This window comes from Monodelphis domestica, chromosome 2, assembly GCF_027887165.1.
Source record: "Monodelphis domestica isolate mMonDom1 chromosome 2, mMonDom1.pri, whole genome shotgun sequence".
In the NCBI taxonomy this organism is placed as follows: domain Eukaryota; kingdom Metazoa; phylum Chordata; class Mammalia; order Didelphimorphia; family Didelphidae; genus Monodelphis; species Monodelphis domestica.
Genome location: NC_077228.1, coordinates 539,022,855 through 539,030,450, shown reverse-complemented (window position 1 = coordinate 539,030,450; position 7,596 = coordinate 539,022,855).

Sequence of the window (7,596 nt, the reverse complement as noted above, 5' to 3'; positions counted from 1 at the left end):
CTTAAACATTTAGCGCTCCAATCTCCATCTCTTAATCCTGGGCTTCCCACAGCTCTTGGCTCCAGCACTGACCCCTCCAGGAGACATTTCCCAGCTCCCCCAGCCGCTAGTGCCTCCCCCTGGAAAGTTACCATGCAGGTACCCTGTTTTTACTGTTTTGTCTGCATGTCATCTCCCTTCATGGCCAGGAATATGATTCTTATAATTTTCTCTTTGGGTTTCCAGGACGTTGGATAGTGGCTGGTACACAGTAGATGTCCAACAAATCATTTGGACTTGACTAGTTCATTGACTGATGACTGAGGAGCCAGGAAGAAAGACGTTTGAGGGTCTTAGAGACTGGAATCAGAGAGACTAATGACATTATAATAGCTGCTCTGATGTTTTAGGCCAGAGGCAAGGAATGAGTGACTTGAGTGAGGCTAGTGGCTCACCTGTCTCATAAAAGCAACATCAGGAAGTCTCTAGTCAACACACTGTAGGTGTGCATCCCACTGTCAGTCTGATGTTCTGAATAGACAGATTGTTCTCAGGAACCAAAACAGGAGCCCCAGCCAGCCTTCCTTGGTAGGGAGAAGCCCACATGCCAACTTCTGTTCTTGAGAGTTACCATACAGAGAAAATGGGTGCTGGTAGGGACCTTAGTCCCTGCGGTCTAAGAATTCTGCATCACAAGACTTGAATTCAAATCCTACCTCTAGCATTCCCTTGGTAACCAAGAGCAAGCACCTTCACCTCCTCTGTAAAATGAGAGGTTGGATTAAATGGCCTCTGAGGACCTCCTCCCCAGGGTTAGATGAACGATAGCAGGTATAGTCTTGAGGAAGCCACTTCACCTCCCTGGGCCTCAGTTTCCTCCTCTGTAAAATGTGAGGACTGAATTTGATGATCTCCATGGTGGATCCCTTTCAGCTGTGGATGATGAGCCCCTTTTTCCTTGGCTGGGCCTCATGTTTCTTCACTCCTGTGTATAGAAAGCTCAGGGGAATAAACTCTCTTCCCTCAGGGAGGTGGACACTTGCTCCACAACTTAGTCTTCAGGATTTGCTAGGGTCACTGAAACGGTAAGTGATTTGTCTAGAATTCTATGGTCATCACATCTATGGATGTGATGGGGAGGGAACTTGAACCCAGGTCTCCCTGCCTTTGTGGGGTGCTCTCTGACCATTTCACCACACTGTCTCTCTGTAATGAGGCAATGAGGATTTCCCAGCAGTAGCTCCTTTGCAATGTGCCATCTGTACTCATCCCATACCTGCTTCTAAAGGGGCCCTAAATCAATGGATTATCTCTCCATGAGTTCTGTATTCCAGTCTCAATCTGTAAATTCCAGGCAATGAGTCCCATGTATCAGATTGGGGTCAGCCTGAGAGATCACAGCCTGAAGATCTTGTATGTAGTCTGGTCCCTGATACTGGCTCCACCTCCAAAAAAGAGATTCCTTGAAAGCTACTTCTCCAGTTCTACTGCAGACTCAACTCAAGGGCCACTTCTTTCAAGAAGTCCCCTCTGATTGCCCAAGTAGTCAGTGTCCCTCTCCCCTAAAATAATTTGGTATTCACTTTGTATGTACCCTGTTTTCATTTGTCTGTCAACGCATATTGACTCAGTAAAATGCAGCCTACAGGAGGGCAAAGATTATCTCACTTTTGAATTGGTATCTCTAGCACCTAACTCCACTAGCGACTGGGCCACCGGGCTGGAGAAAAGCCTTGATACCTGGGATTTCACTGGTCTAGGACTTTATCGGCAATTTCAAACCCCAAAGAATTAACCCAAAGTACTGTTGTTGTGCCGTCATTTCAGTTTTGTGTGACTCCAGAATCTCCAGGTGGAGTTTTTCTTGGCAAAGGTACTGGACTTGCTTTGGCACTTCCTTCTCCAGCTCACTTTACAGCTGAGAAAACGGAGGCAAATAAGGTAAAGTGACTTGCTCAGGGCCACACAACTAGGAAGTGTCTGAGCCTGGATCTGAACTCACAAAGGTGAGTCTTCCAGACTCTAGGCTGAACTCTCTATCAAATGTACCACCTAGACTACAGAGGAGTTAAGTGACCTATACACGGTCAGCACAATATTGGTAAGGGGGGACTTGAATCCAGGGCTTCCTGGCTCTGAGGTCCATGCTGCCTGGTATGGAGCGGTGGTGATCCTGGGAGTCCTCCCCCCACTCCCATCTCCTGGAGTGAAATTCCTCCAACGAAATGGGCAACGTCTCTGGGTCTGTGGCCCGTCCTCCTTGGTGCGGCCCCCTTCACAGAGCCCAGCCAGGAGCCTCCCTTCATGCCAGTGCTTTAGCACAAGGCCAGAGAGAAGAAGGAACCGGGACTCCACTCTGTCCCCTCTTGTACAAGAGCTGCCTCTCAGGGGTGCAGGTCTTTGCCTCCTCTCCCCCTCCTGAAGGGCTCCCCTCCGGGCTGAGGCGGGCACAGATCGGGCATCCCACGGAGCCCGGCCTCCCAGATGTTTGGATAGATGTGGCCGATTTCTGCATTCTGGGGGAAGCTTTTTGGGGTTCCCGGGAGGAGCCCCGAAGGGTGTGGAAGGCAGCGGTGGAAAGCTGCAGAGTATCGGGAAATGGAAAGTGTGGTGACGATCTGCCTTTAGGGAGTGCCTTGGGCCCCTTTGGTGAAGAGGGCGCCATCGAGCAAGTACAAGTCCGCGGAGAGATCTTGCACCTCTGTGGAAAGCCGAAAGGCGGGGCGCGGAAGAATAATATCTTTGTTGGGTGCTGCAACGGCCCACAGTCTCAAACAATAGGAGGTCCCTTTAGGAGCTGCACCGAGCAGCCTCGCCCAGGTTTGCAACTTTATTTCATTCACTCTGCCAAGGATGCTCAGCTAGCCAAATCCCAGTTACCAGGTTCGTATCTAACTTTGGAAGCTTCATCTGTCACAGCTCTGCAACGGCCTGGCGCTGAGCGTCTGACAACGTCTTTTCTTTTAGACTTCCTTCAGTGTCCTTCTCTGGGATCTTCTGTTGGCGTGAGGCTTCCGTCCCCCCAGACCCAGGTGCTTCCTCCTACATCCTCACTTCCCCTCTCTCCCTCTCCCTCTCCCTCTCCCTCTCCCTCCCTCTCCTTCTCCCTTTCCCTCCCTCCCCCCTTTCCCCTTCCCTCTCCTGGCTCTGTCTCTGTCTCTCTCTGTCTCTGTCTCTCTCTCTGTGTCTGTCTCTGTCTCTCTGTCTCTCTGTCTCTCTGTCTCTCTCTGTCTCTCTCTCCCCCACTTTCTCATTCTTTCTCCGTGGCTCCCTCTGTGTGTGTGTGTGTGTGTGTGTGTGTGTGTGTGTGTCAGTCTCTGTCTTTCTGTCTTTGTCTCTATCTCTGTCTCTCTTTGGAATTGTTGTTCCGCTTTCCTTTTCAAGGAAGATCAATTAGGGCTGCTTAGAAGAGGGTCAGGTGGGGGATAGAGGGAAGTAATGGCGTCTCTTGTTGAGTTTAAGATGCCTACAGGACAGGAAGTGGGAGATATCCAGCTGGTACCCAGCCGCGTGGAATAGGAACTTGGGAGAGAATTGCAAGAATTCCGAGTTGCAATGGACCTCAGTGACCCTCCATTCTAACGTCCCTCCCCAAAAGAGACTCCCCCATAACCCACCCAGGAAGTGGTCACCAGCCTCTGTTTGAAATCGTCGTGTTTGAAGCAGCCTGCCAGTGAAGAGCCTTCTGCAGGTAGACACCTCGAGTTGAGTTGTTCGACTGGTTCCTGACATCAAGCCCCAAAATTGCTTAATTGCATCTTCCACCCATTATTCCTGGATCAGCCCTCTGGGGCCAAACAAAACAAGTCCAATCCTTCTTCTGCCTGACAGCCTTTCCAGTTCTCAAAGATAACCCACGGGTCTTCCTGAGCTTCTTCTCTTCTGCTAAATATTCATAATCTGGTACTCATGCAATGGTGGACCGCTGGAATAGACAGATCGGCATACAATATAAGGGAGGAAAAGGCCTGAGAAAACTAGTGTTTGATCAACCCAAAGATCTAGCTTTGGGGGTAAAATTCTCTATTGCACAAAAACTGCTGGAAAAACAATATGGCAGAAACTAGCTATCGAGCATTATCTCACACACTGTATACCAAGATAAGGTCAAAAGGGATCTAAGATTTAGAAATAAAGGGGGATACCATAAGAAAATGAGGCGATAGGAGGGGAGGGGAGGAAAAGAAAATGATCTTTGTTTCCAGTGAATAATGTATGAAAACGACCAAATAAAATAATGTTTAAAATAAAAAAAAAGAAAATGAGGCGATCACAGAATAGTTTACCTGTCAGATCTATGGAGAAGGGAAGCATTTCTGAATTTATAAGAGATAGAGAACATGACAAGATGTAAAATGAATAATTTATATTACATTAAATTTAAAAGATTTTATACAAAAACACCAATGCAACCAAGATTTGAAGGGAAATAAACTGGGGGAAAATTATAGTACATTTCTCTAATAAAGGCCTCATTTTTTCAAATATATAGGGAACAAAGCCAAATGTATAAGAACATAAGTCATTCCCCAATTGCCGAATGGTCAAAGGATACAAACAAATCAACAATCATATGAAAAAATGTTCTAAATCACTCTTGATTAGAGAAATGCAATTGAAACAACTCTGAGGTACCACCTCACACCTATCAGGCTGGGCAATGTAACGATAAAGGGAAATGATAAATGCTAGAGAGGATGAGGCAAAATTGGGATACTAATGCATTGCTGGTGGAGTTGTGAATGTATACTCTGGAAGGCAATTTTGAATTATGCCCAAGGGCATAAAATTGTGTGTATACCTGTTGATCCAGTAACTCCAGAGATAAAAAAAGGGGGAGCAAAGAAGGGACCTACTTGTACAAAAATATTTCTAGCACCTCTTTTTGTGGTGGCAAAAAATTGGGAATTGAGAGGATGTCCATCAGTTGGGGAATGGCTGAACACGTTGTGGCGTAGGATGGTGATGGAATGGGATTATAAGAAATGATGAGCAGGAGGATTTCAGAAAAAGCTGGAAAGAATTCCATGAACTGGTGCAGAGGGAAATAAGCAGAACCAGCAGAACATTGTACACTATAACAAAAATATCGTATGATGATCAACTACGACAGACTTAACTCTCAGCAATACAGTGGTGCAGGACAGTTCCAAAGGATTTAGGACAAAGAAAGCTCTCCACCTCCAGAGAGAGAACCGCTGGAGCCCGATGCAGATCAAAGTAGACTAGTTTGCCCATTCGTTGATTTAGGGCTTTATTTTAGCTGTTTGGTTCTGTGTGAGAATTCTCTTACACAATGGCCAATAGGAATGTGCATTTTGCATGACAAGATACATCTATAATCCAGATCAAACTGCTTCCTCTCCCTGAGAGGGGGGAGGAAAGGGAGGGAAGGAAACGATTTGGATTTTATGAGTTCAGAAAAGGCACGATGGAAATTGTCCTTATGTGTAATTGGGAAAATCAAATAGAAAGCAAACAAATAAACAAAGATTCGTTTCTCTAACTGATCCTCATGTGGCAGGAACGTGGCCGCCCATTCCTGGCTGCTGTCCTTCGAACACTCTCCTTCAATGCGATGCGCAAGGCTGACCCCCACCAGGCAGAGGACCACCGTCCAATAGGATGGCATGTGTTGGGATTCTCCCTCTCCTGGTCCAGGACAGGAAACCGGAGATCACGATTTCCCCAAGAACATCAGGCAGAGCCGAGCTCGGCTCCGCTCTCTTCTGGCCCTGCTGAGCAGGGAGGCCAGTCAGGGAGGTCGCTCTGAATTGGCTCTGAAAGAAAATATTTGCTCGAGGTCAGCGCCTGTGAGATGAATTTTAACCTCCCATAAATCAAACTGTACAAATGGACAAAAGCTGAGTTTCCTGCATCTGAACTAAAATAGTCGCCGTCTTTGTCTCTCAAATGGTTCCAATTTCTATAACTAAATCTCGGCGAAAGGCAGAGCCGGGACATTTATATCTGGCTCCTGAGGCATAGCAGGACGTGAATGTAAACAGGTTTTCTAAGCTGGCGTCGGACTTACCTCCTGGTTTCCGCTCCAAAAGCAAAGTTACAGCCATGGTTGAACCCAAGCATCGCCGAAGCCCGGAATCAAACCCTGGTCCTTGGAAGGGTCCTGTGACTCTCTCCAGTGCCCCTGGGACACAGTTGCTTCAATATTATTCACCTCAAATGAACAAGTATTTATTACAGCCAGTCAAAAAAATGTGTATTCAGCACCTACTATGCGCCAGGCAATATGCTCATCCATCAGCATGTCTTGAGCTCCTACTATGTGCCAGCCAGTGAAATTTGGTTATTGACTTGTTGACCAACTTAGTATCGTAGGAGCCCAATCTCAGAGCCGGAAGCAGGTTTAGAGGATGTTGCTTAACCTCCTCATTGTGATGGATGAGTAGAGCATGGACTCAGGCTGCAAGAGGCTGACTAGTGCAGCCCCTTCATCTTGCAAATGAGGAAGTCAAGGCTGAGAGAGTAGATGATAACATAGGACCACAGATATCAAGCCACAGGAGAACCTTAAAGTCATTTCCATCCATCACCCACATTTAAAGTAAAAGAAACTGAGGCCGGGGGAGATCTTTTTCTTTCCTGCCTCTAAATTGAACTCTCCAAACATCAAAGTACACGTTGCATTGACTTGGATACTCTTGGTGGAATTGTTCTTCTTCGTCATCCTCACTCACTCTTCTGTCCTCTCTAATGACATTAAAATTGGATATCAGGACCCCTGGGTGGCTCAGTGGATAGAGAACCAGCCCTAAAGATGAGAGGTCCTGGGTTCAAATGTGACCCAAGACACTTCTTAGCTGTGTGACCCTGGACAAGTCACTTAACTTCAATTACCCAGCCCAATACTTAGGACTGATTCTGATGGAAGGCAAGGGCTAAAGAAAAGAAAAGAGAATGTAAGTTTCTTAAGGGCAGGAACTGTCTGGCTTGTAGTTCTCTCCCCAGAAACTCAGATAGGGCTGGACACACAGAGAAAACTTTAAAATTGTGTGAAGGGGATCACCGAGGGAACTTTGTATATCCGCTAATCCACCTGCCTATCTAACCATCTCTCCTTCCACCTGTCAATCAACCTGCTAGCCATCGCTCATTCAATCAGAGGTTCTTAGCTTTCTCTATGGCTTGGACCCTTTGGACAGTCAGTCTTGTGATGTCTGTGAACCCCTGCTCAACCCCATGTTTTTGTAAAATGATAAAATAAAATATATAAGATCTCAAAGCAAGTGAAATACACTCATTTATAGTTACAAAAAAAGTAATCAATTCACAGACCCCGTTAAGAACCCTGCTTTGAGGGGGCAGCTGGGTGTCTCAGTGGATTGAGAATCAGGCCTCGAGATGGGAGGTCCTGGGTTCAAATCTGACCTCAGACACTTCCCAGGGGGGTGACCCTGGGCAAGTCCCTTAACCCCCATTGCCTAGCCCTGACCACTCTTCTGCCTTAGGACCAACACCCACGATTGATTCTAAGAAAGAAGGTAAGGGTTTAAAAAAATAAAATAAAAAATAAAAAAAGGACCCTGGGTTGCGAGGCAGAAGGAGTCTTGAAGTTTAGCTAGTCCAACTCATCATTTTATAGCTGTTAAGGGTGAA